The following is a 27,456-nucleotide window of genomic DNA, read 5'->3' as shown; positions in this document are numbered from 1 at the left end:
GCTGCATACACAAACTATTCAACGCTGGAGGGGAGTGCAGAGGGGAGAGCCCGAGGTGAGGGAGGGGACCGTCACCCCTCCCTGCCGAAGTGCAGCATGACTTTTCCCTCATGCTGCTACCCCTCCAGCCTCCCAAAACGGCCCCAAGCGGGCCTCCCACGGGGGCAGGGGCTGCAGGCCCTATTGTTACGCCAGTGTGTGTGTGTGAGAGAGAGAGAGAGAGGCGGGCAGACAAGACTGATAGACAGACACAGAGAGACAGAGACATGCAAGAAAATGTGGCCATTAATGATACGATTCTTTGGACAATTAATCAGAAATGATCATTCAGGCCTGCTGATGGAAGGATAGCTGCTACCCAATTCAATCAGATTAATGGAATCCATCCGTGTGATAATTTATTTTACGATTGAATCAATTGTATCATTAATGGCAACCTATGGATAGATAGATAGACAGATGCAATTATATATTTTACCAAATTTATGTAGTAGAAGATTGTATCAGTAATGGGGACTTAAAGATAGATAAATAGATATTGGATAGATAGATAGACAGACAGACAGACAACATGTTCTGTATTATGTAAATCCGGACTTGTCTGCTGTAATATGTGAGCTGCTGATGCTATAACTGCATTCATATATATTACTTTTCCCAGCATGAATTTACATTGTAATTTATTTGCGGATATTGCTGTGTGTTCTGCGCTTTCACATCAGATTGTTTTTCTCTATTTATTTGATATGAAGGAACAGAGGAGCATCTCCCCGTAAAAGCTGCCAGTGAATGGTTAACGATGCGCAGTGAACATCGCCACCCTCCTCGTCAGACTGCCACCCTCCTCGTCAGACCGTCACCCTGCTAGTCAGACCGCCACCCTCCTCGTCAGACCGCCACCCTGTTCGTCAGACCGCCACCCTGTTCGTCAGACCGTCACCCTGCTAGTCAGACCGTCACCCCTCCTCGTCAGACCATCACCCTGTTCGTCAGACCGCCCCCCTACTCGTCAGACCGTCACCCTGTTTTTCAGACCGCCACCCTCCTCGTCAGACCGTCACCCTGCTAGTCAGACCACCACCCTCCTCGTCAGACCGTCACCCTGTTCGTCAGACCGCCACCCTTCTCGTCAGATCGCCACCCTCCTCGTCAGACCGTCACCCTCCTCTTCAGACCAACACCCTCCTCGTCAGGCCACCACTCTCATCGTCAGACCGTCACCCTCCTCCTCAGATCGCCACTCTCCTCATCAGACCGTCACCCTCCTTGTCAGATCGTCTCCCTCCTCGTCAGACCATCTCCATCTTTGTCAGTCCCAGTCAGAGCAATATCCTGCCTCTATCTGGCCAGCAGACGCTTGTCAGCCAATCAGGTGCACTGTCATACACCCTTTGCCTGCTGTACCATACCTAGCAGGAATTACATAGATTAGCATTCAGGTGGGAGGCTTCGGTTGGACGCAATCGTGAATTGCGTCGTTTAACAGGGACGCCCCGTGTAGGCACATCTCCCACACGGTCCCCTCCCTAACCACTCACCTGTCAACCGCATCGTAGAAGCTGCAAAAAATAAAATTTAAAATCACAAACACTGGTCCACATGACAGCCCAGGGGCCCAAGGTCTCTCTCACTAACTGGGGCCCCCAAACCACCATGCGACACCTAGAGGGAAGTGCGGGCAAGCCCTGGACCTCTCACCTCCAGTGAACTCACCCCACCACCTCTAAACTGAATGCCAACTGCAACAAACACAATTGCTAACTTCCAGTCAAAGCAATATCCTGCCTCTATCTGGCCAGCAGACGCTTGTCAGCCAATCAGGTGCACTGTCATACACCCTTTGCCTGCTGTACCATACCTAGCAGGAATTACATAGATTAGCATTCAGGTGGGAGGCTTCGGTTGGACGCAATCGTGAATTGCGTCGTTTAACAGGGACGCCCCGTGTAGGCACATCTCCCACACGGTCCCCTCCCTAACCACTCACCTGTCAACCGCATCGTAGAAGCTGCAAAAAATAAAATTTAAAATCACAAACACTGGTCCACATGACAGCCCAGGGGCCCCAGGTCTCTCTCACTCACTGGGGCCCCCAAATTTTATTTTTTGCAGCTTCTACGATGCGGTTGACAGGTGAGTGGTTAGGGAGGGGACCGTGTGGGAGATGTGCCTACACGGGGCGTCCCTGTTAAACGACGCAATTCACGATTGCGTCCAACCGAAGCCTCCCACCTGAATGCTAATCTATGTAATTCCTGCTAGGTATGGTACAGCAGGCAAAGGGTGTATGACAGTGCACCTGATTGGCTGACAAGCGTCTGCTGGCCAGATAGAGGCAGGATATTGCTCTGACTGGAAGTTAGCAATTGTGTTTGTTGCAGTTGGCATTCAGTTTAGAGGTGGTGGGGTGAGTTCACTGGAGGTGAGAGGTCCAGGGCTTGCCCGCACTTCCCTCTAGGTGTCGCATGGTGGTTTGGGGGCCCCAGTGAGTGAGAGAGACCTGGGGCCCCTGGGCTGTCATGTGGACCAGTGTTTGTGATTTTAAATTTTATTTTTTGCAGCTTCTACGATGCGGTTGACAGGTGAGTGGTTAGGGAGGGGACCGTGTGGGAGATGTGCCTACACGGGGCGTCCCTGTTAAACGACGCAATTCACGATTGCGTCCAACCGAAGCCTCCCACCTGAATGCTAATCTATGTAATTCCTGCTAGGTATGGTACAGCAGGCAAAGGGTGTATGACAGTGCACCTGATTGGCTGACAAGCGTCTGCTGGCCAGATAGAGGCAGGATATTGCTCTGACTGGAAGTTAGCAATTGTGTTTGTAGCAGTTGGCATTCAGTTTAGAGGTGGTGGGGTGAGTTCACTGGAGGTGAGAGGTCCAGGGCTTGCCCGCACTTCCCTCTAGGTGTCGCATGGTGGTTTGGGGGCCCCAGTGAGTGAGAGAGACCTGGGGCCCCTGGGCTGTCATGTGGACCAGTGTTTGTGATTTTAAATTTTATTTTTTGCAGCTTCTACGATGCGGTTGACAGGTGAGTGGTTAGGGAGGGGACCGTGTGGGAGATGTGCCTACACGGGGCGTCCCTGTTAAACGACGCAATTCACGATTGCGTCCAACCGAAGCCTCCCACCTGAATGCTAATCTATGTAATTCCTGCTAGGTATGGTACAGCAGGCAAAGGGTGTATGACAGTGCACCTGATTGGCTGACAAGCGTCTGCTGGCCAGATAGAGGCAGGATATTGCTCTGACTGGCAGTTAGCAATTGTGTTTGTTGCAGTTGGCATTCAGTTTAGAGGTGGTGGGGTGAGTTCACTGGAGGTGAGAGGTCCAGGGCTTGCCCGCACTTCCCTCTAGGTGTCGCATGGTGGTTTGGGGGCCCCAGTGAGTGAGAGAGACCTGGGGCCCCTGGGCTGTCATGTGGACCAGTGTTTGTGATTTTACATCTTTGTCAGTCCGCCACCCTCCTCGTCAGTCCGCCACCCTCCTCGTCAGATCGTCACCGTGCTCGTCAGTCCGCCACCCTCCTCGTCAGACCGTCACCCTCCTCGTCAGTCCGCCACCCTCCCCATCAGACCGCCACTATCCTTGACAGACCGCCACCCTCCTCATCAGATAGTTATCCTCCTCATCAGACAGATTGGCACCCTCATCGTCAGACCGCCACCCTCCTCGTCAAATCATCACCTTCCTCATCACACCACCACCCTCCTCGTCAGACTGTCAACCTGCTCGTCAGACCGCCATCCTCCACGAAAGACCGCCACCTTCCTCTTCAGACCGCCATTCTCCTCGCCAGACCGCCACCCTCCTCTTTAGACTGTCATCCTCCTCTTTAGACCACTGCCCTTCTCATCACACCGTCACCCTCCTTGTCAGACCATCAACCTTCTCATCAGTTTGTTGCCCTCCTCTTCAGACCACCAACCTCCTCATCAGTCTTCCACCCTCCTTGTCAGTCCGTCACCTCCTAGTCAGACACCTTCCTTGTCAAACCGCCACCCTCCTTTTCAGACCGCCACCCTCTTTTATTAAATTGCCACGCTCCTCGTCAGACCATCACCCTGCTAATCAGACCGCCAGCCTCCTTGTTAGACTGCCACCCTACTAGTCAGACAGCCACCATCCTCGTCAGACAGGCACCATCCTTGTCAGACTGCCACCCTCCTTGTCAGACCATCACTATCCTCGTCAGACTGCCACCCTCCTCATCACCCTCCTTGTCAGACCGTCACCCTCCTCATCAGACCACCACCCTCCTTCTCAGACCACCACCCTCCTCATCAAATCGTCGCCCTTTTCATCAGACCACCACCCTCCTCCTCACACCATCACCATCCTTGTCAGACCACCACCCTCCTTGTCAGACCACCACCCTCCTTGTCAGAGTCAGACCATCACCCTGCTTGTTTGATTGTCACCCTCCTCATCAGTGTGCCATCCTCCTCATCAGAGTGCCACCCTCTTCATCAGAGTGCCACCCTCCTCATCAGACCATCACCCTCCTCGCCAGAGCATCACCATCCTTGTCAGATCATTTGTCTATCTACTGGAGATGAAACGTCCTCTGGAAAAGCAGAAAAGTTATTGAGTGGCAATGACCTTATTCCTCTCTAGGCCTTGTGGTTACCCACAGGAGCAAGGACATTCTCGGGCAGACATTAGAGAAACTAGTGAAAGGGTTGTAAATGTCTCTGGCTTCCGCTTCGCTCTAATGAAGATGTTATTAGCCAAATGGAAACAATTAGTTTCATTTCAGCTGCTAATCCAAATTGAATTAAATTAGACTTTATTATAACAAGTATCAAATCAATTAAGCATGCAGTATTTTTTTAAACATGTCCGAAAGGAAGCTCCTGCATTTCAAATTAAAAAAGAGAAATCTAAGTCGCTACCAGAGACTCGGCAGGATGCTAAGGGATTAATCCTGTCCTTTATACATGGCCAACGTTACACCTCTGCGCCGGTAGCTTCTCCAGATGTCATGAATGTAACACCCCCCCCCCCATATGAGGGGCAGCAGGGGGGGCGAGGGAGGGGTACCCCCCATACAAGGGTCAGCATGGCGGGGCACACGTCACAGTTCCACGCTGGTAGCTTCCTCAGATGTTGCATGTATATATATATATATATATATACACACACACACACAGTATACATACATATACACACACATCATAAATGTTTTTTTTTCTTCATCGGATTGCTTATCATTTTTCCCACTCATTGGTAGCCCCAAACAATAGTTTCTGATCGATCACAACCATAGAATCAGATGGTTAATCCTTTAAAGGATACCGTAGGTGACACGATGAGATAGACATGTGTATGGACAGTGCCTAGCACACAAATAACTAGGCTGTGTTCCTTTTTTTCTTTCCCTGCCTGAAAGAGTTAAATATCAGGTATGCAAGTGACAGTTTCAGTCCGGGTCGGGACCGGGTCAGATTATAGCATAACCCTCACTGATAAATAACTACAGCCATAAAATACTTTCCTGTCAGTAAATGGCTTCTGAGAGCAGGAAAGAGATACAAAGGGTGAATAATTCATAGATTTGAGCTCTGGCATACTTCAGTGAAGGTAAAGCAGAGACAATGAAACAATAAAAACTTAAAAACTAGATTTAAATATAAAATAAAACTGTGCGATAGTTAAAAAAAAAGGTCATTTTAAGAGGAGGAGGATAGATACAATTGTTTTTCTCATCAGTTTATTTTCACCTTGGATGTCCTTTAAGAAATTAAATCATTAATGGATACCTTAAAGGACCACAGTCACGAAAAATGGTAAAATTGTAAAATACATGTAAACATATACAAATAAGAAGTACGTTTTTTCTAGAGTAAAATGAGCCATAAATGACTTTTCTCCTCTGTTGCTGTCACTTACAGTAGGTGGTAGAAATCTGACAGAAGCGACAGGTTTTGGACTAGTCCATCTCTTCATGGGGGATTCTCACTGAAAAGGATTCATACAATGATGCTGGCCAGCTTCCCTGCTCACAGCACAGTGATTTGGCAGTTGGACAGAGCAACTGCCATTCACTAAGTACTTTTGAAAATCAAGAAAACCCTGAGAATCCCCCATGAGGAGATGGACTAGTCCAAAACCTGTCACTTCTGTCAGATTTCTACTACCTACTGTGACAGCAACATAGGAGAAAAGGGATTTATGGCTCATTGTACTCTGGAAGAAATGTACTTATTATTTGTAGGTGTACACATGTATTTTACATTTTACTATTTTCACGATAGTGGTTCTTTAACAGCTAAAATACTGGGTAAAACATTGATTGATATATTAAACCGAGATGAAAAACTTGCTATAAAAAGTAACTTGTCTATATATTTTATCTAAAGTTTACACAGCAAATCTAACTGAATACAGCTTCAACAGTATATTATTATTTCTTCCTGTGATACAATGACAGTGGCTATGTTCTGTTTGTCACATTACACACAGGAAAGCTGATCTGTATCTCCAGCCCTCAACCTGTGAAAACTTCACTGCCCTCTCCTCCTCCCTCCTCCCATCTGCCTTTGAAATCTCTGGCTAGTAACCTCCTCCTCCTGCCCAGACTGAGCTCCCATAAGCCTTTGCTACATGGATCTGGGTCTAGGCACTGGGGGAGTTGTGGGCGTAGCTTGTTTAGTTTATAGTGAATTAGAGTATTAAAACAAACAAAACAAGTATTTGACTTGAGGAATTCCCTATAAACTACATTAAAGGAACACAATTATGCAATGAGTAAAAGTTTATCTGGGATCCACTTTAAAGTTATAAACAGGATATCTGTAGCATACATGAATTGACTTAGTAGACAGCAATGATGAGTTGATGGGATAGATACAAAAATGTTCTTTTAATACTAGTCTACAAAAGATATATTCATTATCACCAGGCCAGATACACCCCACTGGCCCAAACTCACTCAATCCACTCAACAACTCCTTCCTATACATGCTAGGAGATGGGTGTAGTCACTTTAACTTTAAAACAAATAAATAACACTGTTCATGTGAAGCCTGGGTCTTTACGGGTTGTAAAATGATTGTGGAAATCCAGAATAGCTGTCACAGACAATACAGATCAAGTCAAAACAATGACATTATAATTAGCTTCTAAACAGTATCTGCCATTCATTGTTGTGATATTTGGACTAGATCCCAGAAAGCTGGCATCATTTAACTCTATTAGTTAGCCATTAAAAGGTATTATTTTTTAAAAATGTTGTTTTTTTTTCTACCTATATAATTTGTTTGGCTAACACGGTACAGAAACTTTTTTGCTTGTGATATTTAGGAAACCTTTGTCATGTATATCAATAAAAATTGTTAACATGGCCATTCATCCCTGTCTTAATGGAACTCGCAGTCGTGTATAAGAATTCCATAAAGCCCAGTGTGCTAAGATCAGCTCCATGGGTCCCCCTCAAGCAGCTGTCACCCTAGGCATTTGCCTAGTTTGTCTATGCCTAAACACAGTCCTGCGCTGGTCAGTATACAAGGGGCGGGACACAGACCTCTCTGTCTTAGAATATCTCAGGTAGTGCCCCCGGTGGTCGGTGCTGCAGGAAGTATCTGGCAAAGGGGCTTCCGGTCATGTATTTTTATTTGAAGTCAGCTAACAGAAGCCCCTCTATACAGAGGAAGGTGAATTTGGCCATTTAGCGCCGTACCGCTGGACTAGGTGAAGACATGTGTCTGTAATGAGCTTCAGACAGTGTTGGTTCCCCATTAGTGATCACGTTGAGCGAGCTTCTCACGCAGGCCTGGACTGCGGCGGCGTTTGGCTTCAGTCTCGTCACCTGGCGATTGTCTTGCGTTCTGTCTTCCATCTCTATTACCCGGGCGTCCTAATACTGCTCTCATTAGATGTATTTCTCCATGTAAGGTATTGATCCGCCGCGCCGCTCACTATTTCTCCTCTTCAGTCCGCCGTGCTCGTCCCGCGCTCAGGCCAGTAATTTCTTTTCATTAGTTGGAAAGTCGTGTAAGTCCGCTGTTACTTTTTTACAGAAAGCCCAGCGACATTATTCTGCATCGATTTTTCCAGGCAGCGCCGGGGCAATCAATTGTTAAAATTGGCTGTGGGACGGGCCCGGCGTCTGTCGTCCTGCGCTCGCTGCTGCCTCGCCGTGGCTGATGTATTCAGCTTGAGGGTCATTTAGTAAATTCACACCTACCTGTACAGAGATGCACCATTGGCTGGAGACCAGGTCCCGCCCTAGCTGTTATATATTTATTAATTTATTATGCATTTTAACGCAACATTGATTTTATGAGAAAATTATAGTTTTGCAAAAAGAATAAATAGAAATGCAGTCTTTGTAAAATTAAGAGAGAGAGAGAGAGAGAGAGAGTGAGAGTGTGTGTGTGTGTGTGTGTGTGTGTGTGTGTGTGTGTGTGTGTGTGTGTGTGTGTGTACAGTGTGTGTGTGTGTACAGTGTGTGTGTGTGTATAGTATGTGTAGACAGTGTGTGTGTGCAGTATGTGTGTACAATGTGTGTACAGTATGTCTGTATAGTGTGTGTGTACAGTGTGTGTACAGTATGTATCTGTGTGTGTACAGTATGAATGTGTGTGTGTGTGTGTAGAGTATGGCCTCGATTCACAAAGCGGTGATAACCCAGTTATCACGCCTAAAAGACTTTAGGCGTGATGACCTTTTCACCACTGAGTTATCACCGATTTTTCCTGCTCTTCGCGCGAAGTTACCGCGCGTACGCGCGTAAGAGCGCGCGCAAAGTCCCATAGGGTTTAATGGGAGCTTCGCGCGAAGCGTCGGGTGTTGCGCGCGCACTTACGCGCGTACGCGCGGCAACTTCGCGCGAGTTTCTTCTTATCATGCCTAAAGTGACTTTAGGCGTGATAAGGGCCTTTTCACCATGGTGCTAACACTTTGCACCGCTTTGTGAATCGAGCCCTATGTGTACACAATGGGCCTGATTCACAAAGCGGTGCTAACAGTTAGCACGCAGGTGAAAAGCCCTTTATCACGCCTAAACTCAGTTTAGGCATGATAAGTTTAGGCGTGATAAGTTTAGGAGTGATAAGTTTAGGCATGATAAGTTTAGGCGTGATAAGTTTAGGTGTGATAAGTTTAGGCATGATAAGTTTAGGCATGATGGGCTCGATTCACAAAGTGGTGCTAACCCAGTTAGCATGCCTAAAAGACTTTAGGCATGATAACCATTGCACCATGCTGGTGAAAAGCCAGTTTAGGCGTGATAAGTTTAGGCGTGATAAGTTTAGGTGTGATAAGTTTAGGCATGCTAAGTTTAGATAAGTTTAGATCGCTTGCAAAGTCCCGCACGCAAAGCAGCGCCATTAAACTTTATAAAAAGTGCACCAGTCTTTGCTAGCGTAAAACTTTTGATCAGCTGTGCACTGCGGTGCTAACGCAGTTGGCGCTTAAACTTAGCATGCCTAAACTTATCACACCTAAACTTATCACACCTAAACTTATCATGCCTAAACTGAGTTTAGGCATGATAAAGGGCTTTTCACCAGCGTGCTAACTGTTAGCACCGCTTTGTGAATCAGGCCCGATAAGTTTAAGCACCAACTGCGTTAATACCATAGTGCACAGCTGATCAAAAGTTTTGCACTAGCAAAGTCTGGTGCACTTCGCATAGAGGTTAATGGCGCTGCTATGCGTGCGGGACTTTGCACGCTATCTACACTTATCTAAACTTAGCATGCCTAAACTTATCACACCTGGGGCCTGATTCACAAAGCGGTGCTAACAGTTAGCACCCTGGTGAAAAGCCCTTTATCATGCCTAAACTCAGTTTAGGCATGATAAGTTTAGGTGTGATAAGTTTAGGTGTGATAAGTTTAGGCATGATAAGTTTAGGTGTGATAAGTTTAGGCATGATAAGTTTAAGCGCCAACTGCGTTAGCACCGCAGTGCACAGCTGATCAAAAGTTTTGCGCTAGCAAAGTCTGGTGCACTTCGCATAGAGTTTAATGGCGCTGCTTTGCGTGCGGGACTTTGCACGCTATCTACACTTATCTAAACTTAGCATGCCTAAACTTATCACACCTAAACTTATCACACCTAAACTTATCACGCCTAAACTTATCACGCCTAAACTGGCTTTTCACCAGCGTGGTGCAATGGTTATCATGCCTAAAGTCTCTAACTGGGTTAGCACCGCTTTGTGAATCGAGCCCCTAAACTTATCACACCTAAACTTATCATGCCTAAACTGAGTTTAGGCATGATAAAGGGCTTTTCACCAGCGTGCTAACTGTTAGCACCGCTTTGTAAATCAGGCCCCTAAACTTATCATGCCTAAACTGAGTTTAGGTGTGATAAAGGGCTTTTCACCAGCGTGCTAACTGTTAGCACCGCTTTGTGAATCAAGCCCCATGTGTGTACAATGTGTGTGTGCAGTATATGTGTACAATGTGTGTACAGTGTGTGTGTGTACAGTGTCTGTACAGTATGTATGTGTGTGTACAGTATGAATGAGTGTGTGGAGTGTGTGTACAATGTGTGTGTGTACAGTGTGTGTGTACAGTGTCTGTACAGTATGTATGTGTGTGTGTGTACAGTGTGTGTGTACAGTGTCTGTACAGTATGTATGTGTGTGTGTGTACAGTGTGTGTGTACAGTGTCTGTATAGTATGTATGTGTGTGTGTGTGTACAGTGTGTGTACAGTGTGTGTGTGTGTATACAGTGTCTGTACAGTATGTATGTGTGTGTGTACAGTGTGTGTGTACAGTGTCTGTATAGTATGTGTGTGTGTGTGTGTGTACAGTGTGTGTACAGTGTGTGTGTATACAGTGTCTGTACAGTATGTATGTGTGTGTGTACAGTGTGTGTGTGTGTACAGTGTGTGTGTGTACAGTGTCTGTACAGTATGTATGTGTGTGTGTACAGTGTGTGTGTGTGTATACAGTGTCTGTACAGTATGTATGTGTGTGTGTACAGTGTGTGTGTGTGTGTACAGTGTCTGTACAGTATGTATGTGTGTGTGTGCAGTGTGTGTACAGTGTGTGTGTATACAGTGTCTGTACAGTATGTATGTGTGTGTACAGTATGTATGTATGTATGTGTACAGTGTGTGTACAGTGTGTAATCTGGTATAAGACTTATAACCTGGCTTTAGAGAAAAGAGCTATAGATGGTATGGGACGGCCACCAGGAATAGCTCGGGTACGGCGGGCTGACGCTCGCTGGCAGAAACACGATCGCACCTTTCTGACTTTTTCCCTTCCTTTTCAGCACATGCAATTATTTCGGATGGTGTCAGTTTTGCACACTGGCAATTTTATTTTTTTTGCAAAAAAACTGAAACAAGTTTTGCAAATACGGCTCTGACTGCCTCGAAAAAAGGGCCTTAATTTGCAGAGTTCACATATTTATATAATGTAAAATGCATTTCTTTTCTTGGCATTAAATATGGATGCTGAAAAAAAACTATTTATGCCGAGCCAGAAGCCGCGACACAAATTATAAAGCCGAATATTTCTCATTTTTAAAGTCGGTGTGGACTGCTATTCCTATATTATGCCTCCAGGAAATGCTGAATAGGGCCAAACAGCATCCTTATAAATGATTATAGCCGCGGCTATAGGAGGTCACAAGAGAATATACTGCTCCATACTTATTTCAAGGATCAGTCTGCCCAAAACGAGACAAACAAAAACTGCATAGTGTTCCCATAGTACTGTCACATAGTAATACTGTCACATTTCAGCAATATAGAGACAGAGGCTGGGGGAGGAGCTACCACCAAGGGGAGGAGCTACCACCAGTGGGAGGGGCTGCCAATGTTACCAATTAGTATTCTCTTATGATAGTGTCCCCCATTAGTGCTCATAATGCGCCCCAAGTTATGTTACCCTTCAAATTTACCCCTGAAAAATTTCAACCAACCAGAATAAAATACACTAAAACCAGTTTAAAAAAAAGGAGGTAGCTGTAAACTTACCTCAGGATAGACAACATTAATGGACGGTTATCAGATAAAAATAGTTTTAAGGATGACTCCACTTGTTACGCGTTTCGCTGGATATTTCCGCTTCTTCGGGCAAAAGATTGGGGAACATCTGGGAGGAGATGTCCGCAATCTTTTGCCTGAAGAAGTGGGTATGTCCCACGAAACGCACCACATCTGGAGTTAAGTTAATACGGCTATTTTTGGCAAAATCAGACTATTATTCTATGTATAGAGCTGAAATGGAGAGATGATGTATTTCTCCACAAAAGAGACTTTTAAGGTACACATTGTACAATAAAATTATCCAATTTTACGTCAATTTGATAAAAACGGTCGGTTGTCCCGAAGAAGATCGAAAGCTTTTTTTTTTTTACTCGAGTGAGAAATCCAGTTAGATTCATCGTTTTTTTCTATACAAGTCGATTGAGAGTGGTGGAGTTTTCTGATCAATTTTTATGAGAATTGAATAGTGTAGTGTAAGGTGTTAATTTCATGATGTATAGACCCAAGCAATTTTTTCAGCGTTTTGAATCTTTTTTTTTTCCTTAATTGGGGAAGAATTGCACACAGGTGTGTGGTACATTGGTCAGATTTGTTTAAATGTTGCAATCAATCAGAAAAAGTGATTGTAATTCTTGCATTAAAAAATAAAATAAAAATTGTATGGTGTGTGGCCAGCTTTACTGTAAGATAATCTATTCTTATGCATTCCTTGGTAATCGGCGTATATTTGAGGTCATCACAGGAGGAACGAGAGAAAACGATATGTTTGTAGCAGTAAAGACACAAAAAAAAGCGACTCCTCGTTTCCTCCAATCCCGTCAGTAATTAAACAGCCCCTGCTGTGGCGAGACATGGTTATTACAGTCACGGCCGTGACATCTGAGCGAACGGCGTTTCATCTGCGCCTGATGTACTTCAGATATAAATAGCCAGACAGACAATTAGGGGTCGTTTTGCACCTCGTTAAAAATCAGTCACGAATCAGAGCCGCGATTTGTCAGGCTTGCCGGAATGAGCGCCATTTTCTCGGTCTTTCGCTCTCATTTTTTCTGATGTATCTGAACTCTCGTCACTGACACTGTCAGACGGAACCAGGCGGCTCATGTGTCTATGAAAGTTTAATGATCTACGGACGAGGCAACCATGATTAAAAGTTGTAGAATATGTCTGCAGATGAGATTGTAGCTGGTAAGGAACACCTGATGGGTCAGCGGACAATGACAGAGCTTTGGTTGCGTACACACATGCAATATTGATTGGCCAATCATTTGTCATTTTGATTGGCCAATTTGACCACCTTCAGGTAGTATGGGGGGGGGGAACAGATTGTGCATTATATGAACAGATTGTGTAGGTACGCTCTCCTAGTACATGGAGGTGGTAAAATTGGTCAGGCATTGGACAATCAAAATTGTAGGTGTGTATCAGGTTTATGTAGTTTGGGAGCTTAAAGTGAACCAGAGACAAAGCACCCTTGTGTATTTTACCATATATATCAGTAAGAACATTAGAGAAAACGCTTACCATGCTCTCTGTTTCATCCTCACTGCTAAAAGTGTCTGTTATCAGCTGTGATAAGAATCCTGGACTGAGCATTCAGGCTGGCTTTGCAGGGAATAATTATAGCTGAGTCATTATAGCAGAGCCACAAGGGGGCAGGCTTGGGCTTGAAAAGACACCAGAGAAGACAGACTCAGCAATAATCTTTCCGTAGCAAAGCTAGACTCAGTGCTCAGTCCGGGATTCTTATCAGAGGTGATAACAGTCAGATTAAACAGAGAACAATGAAACAAAGAGCAGATTAGGTGTTTACTGTCATGTTCCCACTGATTTATAAGGTAAAATACAAGAGGGTGCTTCATCTCTGGTTCTCTTTAAGCCTCGTACATGGTAGAGGAGACTCGTCCAAGGCAGCTGATAACGACCACCTTTGGTGAGAATGTAGCAAGTGTACACTGTGTCCTAATGCCTCGGCCAGAGATCAGCCGGGTAGATCGATTCACCCAAGCAAAAGTCGAGAGCATTGTTCTCCCCGCTCACCTGCCCGCTGCATGACATCATTTCCATGCACCATTAACCACTTAAGTCTATCTGGACGGATATATCCGTCCAGATAGACTGCCCTGCTGCCGCTGAGCTGAGCATGAGATTTTGCGTGCTCCCGCCGCCTTTCGTTAGCCCGGAGATCAATGAATGGGAACACGGTTCCCATTCACTGATCAAAGTCCCCGTATGAAAGACCGACACCGTCAGCGAGACTGCTCCGTCCTTCATAAATCCCCTTCTGCCCCATCCACGCTTTACTTCCGCTTGCATAGTAATACTACTCGTGCAGAAGTAAGCTCCGAGGGCATCTTGTGGCCAAACAGTAAAATAAAAATTTCCAGATAATATTTTTTTACTGTTAAAATTAGTCCCTTACCTCCCACACTTCCCGATAGCTACACAAAAAAATGTTTATATATAAAAATAAAAAAAAAAATACAATAAAAAAAAATACATAAATGGTTACCTTAGGGACTAAACTTTTCTAATATGTATCACGGAAAAAATATTCTGTGATTAAACCCGCCGACTTTAACGGTTAATAAGCAAAGCTCCCTTCCATGATATAAACACCACATTTGTAGGATATGTTAAGTAAAACAGCGGGAACAAGGGAAACAATTTTTTTCAAAAAGACCTTATACTTTTTGAGAAAACCAATTTTAAAGGTTTAAAGGAAATTTCAATGAAAACCAGTATACATTTACTCAGGGCCTGTTCAAGTAACAATTGGGCCCTAGGGCAAAATTAGCCTGAGGGCCCCCCAACAGACACCTCCGACCAAAAAGCGTCATTAGAGGCCCTTTGTTGCAGCTAAATCTCCCTCCTGGGCCCAAGAGCTGGCTGCTGACCCTCCCCCAAACACCTCCCAACTTCACAGACTCTGCAGAGTCCCTGGGGAGCAACAGTTAAGATGGGGGAGGGACAACTTGGAGGCCCCTACAGGCTCTGGGGCCCTGGGGCAATTGCCCATTTTTTCCTATGGTAGCTCCGGCCCTGCATGTACTGTAAATGCGGTAAATACATTAACTGTCATTACCGCATTGAAATGCATACTATTTACCTTTGAAACTTTAAAATCAATTTTCTCAAAAAGTATAAGGTCTTTTTTTTTTTTTTTAAATCCCCTTGTTCCCAATGTTCTTAACATATCCTGCAAATTTGTTGTTGCTAGGATGTAAGGGGCCTTTGCTATTAACTGCTAAAGTTGGCGGGTTTTGGCGGGATTTAGTCATGAATACTTTTTCAATGGAAAATTTCTCAAAAACTCTAAAGTCTTTTTGAATTTTTTTCTTGAAGTTGTAGCCACTGATCACAATTATGTAGCATGTATGGGGTCTTTGCTATTAACGCTAAAGGAAAATCCGGATCAGGGCCACGAATTTACAGGCAATCACCGCAGAAAGCCGAGTCAAATTCGTAAGTCCATTTAAATCCGGATCAAAATGACGACTTATCCGGATTTTGATTCCGCCGCGGATGAATTTAGTCGAATCTGTGATCGGGGTATACGAGCAACACTGCTCCCCATGTAAAGGTTTGTGGCTCTCTCAATAGTACATTGAAGTATTGAGCCGGTGTGCTGTTCATACATCTGGCCTGTAGATGGCGCTGGGCTATTTACATGTCTTATAAGATGACCTGTACTGCTGTAGGTTGTTGGTGCCTGTTTCTGCACGCTGGAAACATGAACAAAGTACTGTTTAATGGAGAAAGCTGCAGTGGCATAGCTTAGGAGCTATGGGCCCCGGTGCGAGTTGTACAAAGGGGGACCCCACCCAAGCACTCCATACATAACTATTGATACGGCGCACCAAAACCTGCCAATGGCAATTACAGTGTCAGAGGTGCAAGAAGGGGATGGGGAGCAATTTGTTAATCATCATTATCATTTAAATAATTTATAGAAGTCATCATAACAAGCACAGGACAAATAAAGAGCTAATACTGCAGTTGAGTGAGGGCCCTTCGGGGCTCCTCTTGCCCAAGGGCCCAGGTGCGGCTGAGACCACTGCAACCCCTATTGCTATGCCACTGAAGAGCTGCTGAAACTTGTAAATAAGTACCAGTTATTCTGCATCCGTGACGAGTGGACGCCGCAGTCAGGCACATGGCTGTCTTGCCGGCAGAGTCGATGGTACAGAATTCTGGACAGTTAAACTATTCAGGAGATATGCAGCAGAATAACCTTGGAAGGAGAAAGAAAAATGAACAGGTGTATAAATTACAAACCGCCTTTCCTATTTTATTCTCAGACCAATGACAAGATGACTCCGCTGACCCCAGGGCCGGATTTACCATAAGGCACGGTAGGCACATGCCTACAGGCGCCTGATGATGGTGGAAAGGCAGCTCAGTCCCCTCCCCCAGCGCCTCCCTCCCTCCTTCCCTAGGCAGAACTCCCTTCAGCTCCCCCAGCTGAAGGGACAGATAAGTTAATTGAATTCCTATTCGACCTTTAGCTACTTAAAGCGGATCCAAACCAAACATTTTTTTAACCTGCTGGGTGTTTCAATTCCCGCGGCCGCATGGCCACAGGAGGTTTTTTTTCGCCCGATTTTTGTTCCTTATCATGTAGTTGGCCTAGCGCTAGCTAAATGATTCTCCCCTTCCTCCTCTTTCCCTCCCACCCTTCTGATCGCCGCCGGCGATCACGCCCATAAGGAAATCCCGTTCTGAACGGGATTTCCTTTAGGGCTTCCCCCGTCGCCATGGTGACAAACGGAGTGACGTCATTGACGTCATCTACGTCGTGACGTCCCTGGGACTCCCGATCCACCCCACGCGCAGCCTAGCTGCGATTGGCCAGGCTGCGCACGGGGTCTGCGGGGGCCCTCTTTCGCGTCGGGTGGCGGTGGATCGGCGGCGAGCGGCGGCGATCGGAGCAAACTCTCAGCTATCAAAGTGCTAGCTGCGTGTTTGAAAAAAAAATTATCAAAATCGGCCCAGCGGGGCCTGAGCGGTGCCCTCTAGCGTCTCTGGACGAGCACAGCTCGTCCAGAACGCTAGGGAGGTTAATTAAAAATATTTAGTTGCAGCACTCTGACACATACAAAGATAAATAAACACTCCTTCAAGCCTATGAGCATTTTAGTGCATGCTTTTCACCCTTCTCTTTGCATAACCAGGGTTATACAGGTGGCAGCCATTAGCAATTCCTCCTTTGCCGGACACCACCTACTCCACCAGTCTGCCGGATTGTGACCCGGCAATATGAAAGGAAGGGAGGGGTTCCTCCAATAAATGTAAAATATTTTATATTTGTCATCATGCAGCTGAAAAAATGTTGCTATTTATTATTATAATTTAGAAAATAGATTTTATTTCTGAAATCTTGTATTTTTAGTTGGGTCCACATACTGAGGTTCCTCTAGCTACTTAGTATTAGGTAACCAGAGGTATCCTCAGTATTAAGGGGCAGCTGTGGTTACCTGTGACAAGCATGGAAAGTAGGGGAGAGGTGACAACTGGACCAGACAGCACACTTGCAGTATGGTTTGGCGAGGGTTTGTGGGATTGTAGACGGCAAAGTCTAGGGTGCCAGGACATCTGTGCCTATAGGCTCCTGTGAGGTAAATCCGGGCCTGCATTAGTGATGGGCGAACAGTGTTCGCCACTGTTCGGGTTCTGCAGAACATCACCCTGTTCGGGTGATGTTCGAGTTCGGCCGAACACCTGACGGTGCTCGGCCAAACCGTTCGGCCACATGGCCGAACTAAGAGCGCATGGCCGAACGTTCCCCGAACGTTCGGCTAGCGCTGTGATTGGCCGAACGGGTCACGTGGTTCGGGCCCGAACGCGCTCTGATTGGCCGAACGGTCACGTGGTTCGGGTAAATAAATACCCGAACCACGTCATATCTCCGCCATTTCTCTGTGGGTTTAGCTTTGGGTAGGCAGGCAGGGTAGTTCGCTCTCCAGCCACGCTAGCCAGGGTCCCCCCCAGTCATTGTGTGTCGCTGCTGGGAACAGTAGTACACCGCTCGCTCAGCCACACTATATAGCATTCTGTTTACTGCCACTCTGTGTACCTCGCTCAGCCACACTATATAGCATTCTGTTTACTGTTCTGTGTCTGCTGGGAATAGTAGTACACCGCTCGCTCAGCCACACTATATAGCATTCTGTTCACTGTTCTGTGTCTGCTGGGAATAGTGGTACACCGCTCGCTCAGCCACACTATATAGCATTCTGTTTACTGTTCTGTGTCTGCTGGGAATAGTGGTACACCGCTCGTTCAGCCACACTATATAGCATTCTGTTTACTGTTCTGTGTCTGCTGGGAATAGTGGTACACCGCTCGCTCACCCACACTATATAGCATTGTGTTTACTGTTCTGTGTCTGCTGGGAATAGTAGTACACCGCTCGCTCAGCCACACTATATAGCATTGTGTGTACTGCCACTCTGTGTACACGGCTCAGCCTGACTATATAGCATTGTGTGTACTGCCACTGTGCACCTCGCTCAGCCACGCTATATATAGCATTGTGTTTACTGCCACTCTGTGTACACCGCTCAGCCAGACTACATAGCATTGTGTGTACTGCCACTCTGTGTACACCGCTCAGCCAGACTCTATAGCATTGTGTGTACTGCCACTCTGTGTACACCGCTCAGCCAGACTATATAGCATTGTGTGTACTGCCACTCTGTGTACACCGCTCAGCCAGACTATATACCATTGTTTACTGACACTCTGTGTACACCGCTCAGCCAGACTATATACCATTGTTTACTGACACTCTGTGTACACCGCTCAGCCAGACTATATACCATTGTTTACTGACACTCTGTGTACACCGCTCAGCCAGACTATATACCATTGTTTACTGACACTCTGTGTACACCGCTCAGCCAGACTATATACCATTGTTTACTGACACTCTGTGTACACCGCTCAGCCAGACTATATACCATTGTTTACTGACACTCGGTGTACACCGCTCAGCCAGACTATATACCATTGTTTACTGACACTCTGTGTACACCGCTCAGCCAGACTATATACCATTGTTTACTGACACTCTGTGTACACCGCTCAGCCAGACTATATACCATTGTTTACTGACACTCTGTGTACACCGCTCAGCCAGACTATATACCATTGTTTACTGACACTCTGTGTACACCGCTCAGCCAGACTATATACCATTGTTTACTGACACTCTGTGTACACCGCTCAGCCAGACTATATACCATTGTTTACTGACACTCGGTGTACATGGCTCAGCCAGACTATATAGCATTGTGTGTACTGCCACTCTGTGTACACCGCTCAGCCAGACTATATAGCATTGTTCACTGCCACTCTGTGTACACGGCTCAGCCAGACTATATAGCATTGCGTACTCTGCCAGTCAGTGTGTATATTGCTGGGATCAGTAATACTCCACTCACCGTCAACCACTATATGAGCTCACCATGAGTTCCTCAGAGACCTCCGCTGTGAGCAGCACTCCCAACAACAGCAACAGCCAACGCCCCACGCAAGCTATAACATCCACCCCAGCAGCCAGTGGTCAGCAGCAGCCCTCCCCGGAGGAGAACGTTGTGTCCATCGGTCCGGCGCCAGAGCGATTAATGAGGGCTGCCATTGAGGGGATGATGGGGCCTGATGTGGAGGAGGAGGTCGGGCTCAGGCCAGCATCCCAAGTTAATGTTGAGGACGATGAGGGGTCTGTGACTGTGTCTGGGGATGTTGGGGTGGCAGAGGTGGTGGGTGGGTCAGACTCAGGAGAAGAGTTGTATGATGAGGATGATGATCGGGACCATCTGTATGTGCCTCAGAGTCCGACCCCGGAAAACATGTTGTATCGTGTGTTTAGGTACTAAAATCTGCGTTCCCAGTAGTGTTGGGCGAACAGTGTTCGCCACTGTTCGGGTGCTGCAGAACATCACCCCGTTCGGGGTGACTATATAGCAGACTATATAGCATTGTGTTTACTGCCACTCTGTGTACACGGCTCAGCCACACTATATAGCATTGTGTTTACTGCCACTCTTTGTCTGCTGGGAACAGTAGTACACCGCTCACCCGCCACTGTATAGCATTGTGCTCTGTGTCGCTGCTGGCAATAGTGGTACACCGCTCACCCACCACTGTATAGCATTTCTGTACTGCCACTGTACTGCTGCCAGTCAGCGTGTACTGTAAGGATAAGTGAAATGAGGAAGAAATCCGGTGAAAGAGGGAGGGGCAAGGGAAGAGGTGTTTCCCCTGACGGTTGTGCTGGGGAGCTGTACTCCACGGCGGCGGCCCCCCACAATGACATATGACGAGTTTGAGGAGATGGAAGAGGAGGGTATGGACAATGTGGACATAGACCCAGATTTTGTTTGTGAACGAGAACATCGCCGTCGTAGCAGCAGCACAGATGAGTCTGTTGAAGAACCCACTGCTGCACGAGTTCGCCTTGTGCCACAAGGTAGGCGGCGCGCAATTTCAGGCACCACAAGCGTGGAAGTTCAAGTGAGAGGCAAAAGAGGCGCAAACAGAAATCGCCAGCAAGGCAGGTGCTCCAAATTCTGGGCTTTCTTTGAAGACTGCACTGAGGATGTTACCATGGCGATTTGCAAGGTGTGCAAGACCCGCCTGAGCAGGGGGAAAAGTATTAACAACCTCTCCACCACCAGCATGAGCCGCCACATGCTATCCAAACATCCCACTCTGTGGGCAAACGCGGCAGGACAGGGTACCACCAGCAACACTGCCTCCCTTGGGTTCACCAGACTCACCACCAGACCCGCCTCAGCAGCAGCAGTAGCCCAGCCATTGCGTGGTTCAAAACATTCCAAAAAATCAGATGACGCTGACACTGTCACTTTCCGGAGTAGTGCTCTTGAGGTCTCCCAGTGTTCATCAAACACAACAACCAACAGCCCTTCGTTGTGCAGCCCTACGGTTCAGTTGTCTGTCTCGGAGATGTTTGAGCGCAAGAGGAAATTGCCAGCAAATGACCCCCGGGCCGTGGCAGTAAGAGCCAGCATAGCCAAGCTTCTGGCCTGCGAAATGCTGCCATATCGAGTGGTGGAGACAAACAGCTTCAAGGGCATGATGTCAGTGGCCATCCCACGTTACGTGGTTCCCAGCCGCTACCACTTTGCGCGCTCTGCAGTGCCTGAGTTGCATGAGCACGTGGTCAGCAAAATAACCCGAAGCTTGAAGAATGCCGTTGCCTGCAAGGTTCACGTATCCGCCTCTCCACAGAAAATGCAGACCGTCTGACTCAAATTAAAATGAATCAATCCTGGATTGGAAATGACTACGCAACACTCCAGGACCCCAACCAAGTAACATGACCAATGAACATCTGGGATGGTTTAGCGTTTCCGGTCCCTGTTTATTGAACCTCTCATCTGTATTACATTTATGACTGCATGGCGGCAAAAAGCATTGCTGCTATATCCGCACGCTTTTTGTCCTCATGCAAGGCCTGGGCTGTTGTGTCTCAAAAAGCATGGCCTTCTCCTCCTGCGCCTGCTCCTGTTCCATCACGTGTGCTGCTGCTGCTGGGTTAGCGTTTCCGGTCCCTGTTTATGGAACCTCTCATCTGTATTACATTTATGACTGCATGGCGGCAAAAAGCATTGCTATATCCGCACGCTTTTTGTCCTCATGCAAGGCCTGGGTTGCGTCTCAAAAAGCGTGGCCTTCTCCTCCTGCGCCTCCTCCTGTTCCATCACGTGTGCTCTGTGCTGCTGCTGCTGCTGGGTTAGCGTTACCGGTCCCTGTTTATTGAACCTCTCATCTGTATTACATTTATGACTGCATGGCGGCAAAAAGCATTGCTATATCCGCACGCTTTTTGTCCTCATGCAAGGCCTGGGTTGCGTCTCAAAAAGCGTGGCCTTCTCCTCCTGCGCCTCCTCCTGTTCCATCACGTGTGCTCTGTGCTGCTGCTGCTGCTGGGTTAGCGTTACCGGTCCCTGTTTATTGAACCTCTCATCTGTATTACATTTATGACTGCATGGCGGCAAAAAGCATTGCTATATCCGCACGCTTCTTGTCCTCATGCAAGGCCTGGGTTGTTGTGTCTCAAAGCGTAGCCTTCTCCTCCTGCGCCTCCTCCTGTTCCATCATGTGTGCTCTGTGCTGCTGCTGCTGCTGCTGGGTTAGCGTTACCGGTCCCTGTTTATTGAACCTCTTATCTTTATTACATTTATGACTGCATGGCGGTAAAAAGCATGCTATCTGCACGCTTCTTGTCCTCATGCAAGGCCTGGGTTGTTGTGTCTCAAAGCGTGGCCTTCTCCTCCTGCGCCTCCTCCTGTTCCGTCACGTGTGCTCTGTGCTGCTGCTGCTGCTGGGTTAGCGTTACCGGTCCCTGTTTATTGAGCCTCTTCTCTTTATTACATTTATGACTGCATGGCGGCAAAAAGCATTGCTGCTATATCCGCACGCTTCTTGTCCTCATGCAAGGCCTGGGTTGTTGTGTCTCAAAAAGCGTGGCCTTCTCCTCCTGCGCCTCCTCCTGTTCCATCACGTGTGCTGCTGCTGCTGCTGGGTTAGCGTTACCGGTCCCTGTTTATTGAACCTCTTATCTTTATTACATTTATGACTGCATGGCGGTAAAAAGCATGCTATCCGCACGCTTCTTGTCCTCATGCAAGGCCTGGGTTGTTGTGTCTCAAAAAGCGTGGCCTTCTCCTCCTGCGCCTCCTCCTGTTCCATCACGTGTGCTGCTGCTGCTGCTGGGTTAGCGTTACCGGTCCCTGTTTATGGAACCTCTTCTCTTTATTACATTTATGACTGCCTGGCGGTAAAAACCATGTTACCTGTGCAAAGAAACATGACATTTTCAGCATTTAAAAGACAATTTTTCCTTTGAAACTTTACAATCAATTTTCTCAAAAACTATAAGCTCTTTTTGCTAAATTTTTTTCCCTCTTGTACCCACTCCCAAGGTGCACATACCCTGTAAATTTGGGGTATGTAGCATGTAAGGAGGCTTTACAAAGCACAAAAGTTCGGGTCCCCATTGACTTCCATTATGTTCGGAGTTCGGGTCGAACACCCGAACATCGCGGCCATGTTCGGCCTGTTCGGCCCGAACCCGAACATCTAGATGTTCGCCCAACACTAGCCTGCATGCATGGAGGGCGGAGTCTAGGGTGCCAGGACATCTGTGCCTATAGGCTCCTGTGATGTAAATCCAGGCCTGCATGCATGGAGGGCGGAGTCTAGGGTGCCAGGACATCTGTGCCTATAGGCTCCTGTGAGGTAAATCCAGGCCTGCATGCATGGAGGGCGGAGTCTAGGGTGCCAGGACATCTGTGCCTATAGTCTTCTGTGATGTAAATCCAGGCCTGCATGCATGGAGGGCGGAGTCTAGGGTGCCAGGACATCTGTGCCTATAGGCTCCTGTGATGTAAATCCAGGCCTGCATGCACGGAGGGTGGAGTCTAGGGTACCAGGACATCTGTGCCTATAGGCTGCTGTGATGTAAATCTGGGCCTGCATGCATGGAGGGCGGAGTCTAGGGTGCCAGGACACCTGTGCCTATAGGCTCTTGTGATGTAAATCTGGGCCTGCATGCATGGAGGGCAGAGTCTAGGGTACCAGGAAATCTGTGCCTATAGGCTGCTGTGATGTAAATCTGGGCCTGCATGCATGGAGGGCGGAGTCTAGGGTACCAGGACATCTGTGCCTATAGGCTGCTGTGATGTAAATCTGGGCCTGCATGCATGGAGGGCGGAGTCTAGGTTGCCAGGACATCTGTGCCTATAGGTTCCTGTGATGTAAATCTGGGCCTGCATGCATGGAGGGCGGAGTCTAGGGTGCCAGGACATCTGTGCCTATAGGCTCCTGTGATGTAAATCCAGGCCTGCATGCATGGAGGGCGGAGTCTAGGGTGCCAGGACATCTGTGCCTATAGGCTCCTGTGAGGTAAATCCTGGACTGCATGCATGGAGGGCGGAGTCTAGGGTACCAGGACATCTGTGCCTATATGCTCCTGTGATGTAAATCCGGGCCTGCATGCATGGAGTGTGGAGTCTAGGGTACCAGGACATCTGTGCCTATAGGCTCCTGTGAGGTAAATCCGGGCCTGCATGCATGGAGGGCGGAGTCTAGGGTGCCAGGACATCTGTGCTATAGGCTCCTGTGATGTAAATCCTGGCCTGTATGCATGGAGGGCGGAGTCTAGGGTGCCAGGACATCTGTGCCTATAGGCTCCTGTGATGTAAATCTGGGCCTGCATGCATGGAGGGCGGAGTCTAGGGTGCCAGGACATCTGTGCCTATAGGCTCCTGTGATGTAAATCCAGGCCTGCATGCAAGGAGGGCGGAGTCTAGGGTACCAGGACATCTGTGCCTATAGGCTCCTGTGATGTAAATCTGGGCCTGCATGCATGGAGGGCGGAGTCTAGGGTGCCAGGACATCTGTGCCTATAGGCTCCTGTGATGTAAATCCGGGCCTGCATGCATGGAGTGTGGATTCTAGGGTGCCAGGACATCTGTGCCTATAGGCTGCTGTGATGTAAATCCGGGCCTGCATGCATGGAGGGCGGAGTCTAGGGTGCCAGGACATCTGTGCCTATAGGCTCCTGTGATGTAAATCTGGGCCTGCATGCATGGAAGGCGGAGTCTAGGGTGCCAGGACATCTGTGCCTATAGGCTCCTGTGATGTAAATCCGGGCCTGGGCATGGAGGGCGGAGTCTAGGGTGCCAGGACATCTGTGCCTATAGGCTCCTGTGAGGTAAATCCAGGCTTGCATGCATGGAGGGCGGAGTCTAGGGTGCCAGGACATCTGTGCCTATAGGCTCCTGTGAGGTAAATCCAGGCCTGCATGCATGGAGGGCGGAGTCTAGGGTGCCAGGACATCTGTGCCTATAGGCTCCTGTGAGGTAAATCTGGGCGTGCATGCATGGAGGGCGGAGTCTAGGGTGCCAGGACATCTGTGCCTATAGGCTCCTGTGAGGTAAATCCAGGCCTGCATGCATGGAGGGCGGAGTCTAGGGTGCCAGGACATCTGTGCCTATAGGCTCCTGTGATGTAAATCCAGGCCTGCATGCATGGAGGGCGGAGTCTAGGGGTGCCAGGACATCTGTGCCTATAGGCTCCTGTGATGTAAATCCGGGCCTGCATGCATGGAGTGTGGAGTCTAGGGTGCCAGGACATCTGTGCCTGTAGGCTCCTGTGAGGTATATCCAGCCCTGGCTGACCCGTAAGGACGGCACCGCTTATTACCTGGCTCAGTAAAATAACTGCAAGCTTTTCCCTGAGTATTCTTCATGCCTGACTTGTACTGAAGACGGGAGGATGAGATGCAGGCAGCGTACGACTTCTCTTTATATCTCAGGTAAATGCTGCGATAATCAGAGTAACGCTTCTGTCGCACGGCGCGATGACCTAAAGACGCTTTGCTGAAATTTCACGGCCCGGAGATGACCGTCTTTACCCAGGACTCACCTCCTGCTTTTCCCGATCGATGCCGGCGATAAAAGTGTCCACAGGAAGAGCGAGGAGGTGAGAAAGCATCGGTGTTGTCTCCTGACAGGTCCTCGCTGTGATGGCTACAGGCTACGCGAGGCGCTGGATTCCTGCGCTTTGTGCGTCGCCGTCGCCCTCGCCTGCTGGACGTGTGATCAACACAATCGCTGCAAACTTACTTCCCCCTAAAACAAGGGCAACTTTGATAAGTTATAGAGAGAGAGAATGTAATCATAATCTGTGACAGAGAAGCCCCCGGCGCCATCTTCAGCACAGGTAGCGAGAGAAACAGCGCCGCGCCTACCGACCACAGTCTATCTGATCTTTCATGGTCTCTTCATCTTCTCAGGAGCTGTGAAAATCCCCTTCTCAACCTTTGTTCTTGTTTTCTTGCTAAAACTAGAAAACTTAAAGGACAAACAATCTTCAACGGAGTAAATACATTTATTGAGCACTTAATTTAAAGGGAACCTTAAATATGGATGTTTCCTTTTGAACAATACCAGTTGTTTGTTAGTCCTGCTGATCTCTCTGGCTGCAGTAGTGGCTGAATTACACACCTGAAACAAGCATGCAGCTAATCCAGTCTGACTTCAGTCAAAGCACCTGATCTGCTGCATGCTTGTTCAGGGGCTGTGGCTAAAAGTATTAGAGTCACAGGATCAGCAGGAGAGTCAGGCAACTGGTAATATTTTAAAAGGAAAAATCCATATCCTTCTCAGTTTAGGTTCCCTTTACAGACCTAGACTAATACTGGGCAGGACCTCCCTTTATTAGGAACACTATACTAATACTGGGTAGGGTCTCCCTTTATTAGGAACACTATACTAATACTGGTCAGGACCTCCCTTTATTAGGAACACTATACTAATACTGGGTAGGGTCTCCCTTTATTAGGAACACTATACTAATACTGGTCAGGGCCTCCCTTTATTAGGAACACTATACTAATACAGGGCAGGGTCTCCCTTTATTAAGAACACTATACTAATACTGGGTAGAGCCTCCCTTTATTAGGAACACTATACTAATACAGGGCAGGGTCTCCCTTTATTAGGAACACTATACTAATACTGGGCAGAGCCTCCCTTTATTAGGAACTCTATACTAACACTGGGCAGGGTCTCCCTTTATTAGGAACACCATACTAATACTGGGTATTTCCCAGGAGAGGAAGTTAGGATGTGTGCTCCTAATCCATTGATAGGTTTGATGCAATGAATGTGTTTGCATGTCTGCACTATGCATGTTACAGGGCCAGAGCTAGGACACCTATGTTTACCTGGGTACTTCTGCGCAGTATAGGTGACTAAGCATAAGAATGCATTCTTCTGTGAACTAAAACCCTGGCTTTTAATTTAGCTGTAGGGATAACAGTTGTGCCTGGATGAGTGAATCTGTGAATGCAATTGTTTGAACATTTGCATGTGAGTGTGCGAAGGGTTAATCGATTTTTGCTGTTTTCTAGCCACACCCCCTTCAGCACCTCCCTTTCCCTAATAATTTATTTAATGTCCTAACTAGAGGCGATGTGCCTGGATATATGTATGTTTATACTAATACTGGGTGGGGTCTCCCTTTATTAGGAACACTATACTAATACTGGGCAGGGCCTCCCTTTATTAGGAGCACTATACTAATACTGGGTAGGGTCTCCCTTTATTAGGAACACTATACTAATACTGGATAGCGCCTCCCTTTATTAGGAACACTATACTAATACTGGGCAGGGCCTCCCTTTATTAGGAACACTATACTAATACTGGGCAGGGCCTCCCTTTATTAGGAGCACTATACTAATACTGGGTAGGGTCTCCCTTTATTAAGAACACTATACTAATACTGGGTAGAGCCTCCCTTTATTAGGAACACTATACTAATACAGGGCAGGGTCTCCCTTTATTAGGAACACTATACTAATACTGGGCAGAGCCTCCCTTTATTAGGAACTCTATACTAACACTGGGCAGGGTCTCCCTTTATTAGGAACACCATACTAATACTGGGTATTTCCCAGG

Source organism: Hyperolius riggenbachi, chromosome 8 (genome assembly GCF_040937935.1).
Source record: "Hyperolius riggenbachi isolate aHypRig1 chromosome 8, aHypRig1.pri, whole genome shotgun sequence".
Lineage (NCBI taxonomy): Eukaryota > Metazoa > Chordata > Amphibia > Anura > Hyperoliidae > Hyperolius > Hyperolius riggenbachi.
Note: the sequence above shows the minus strand (reverse complement) of the source record.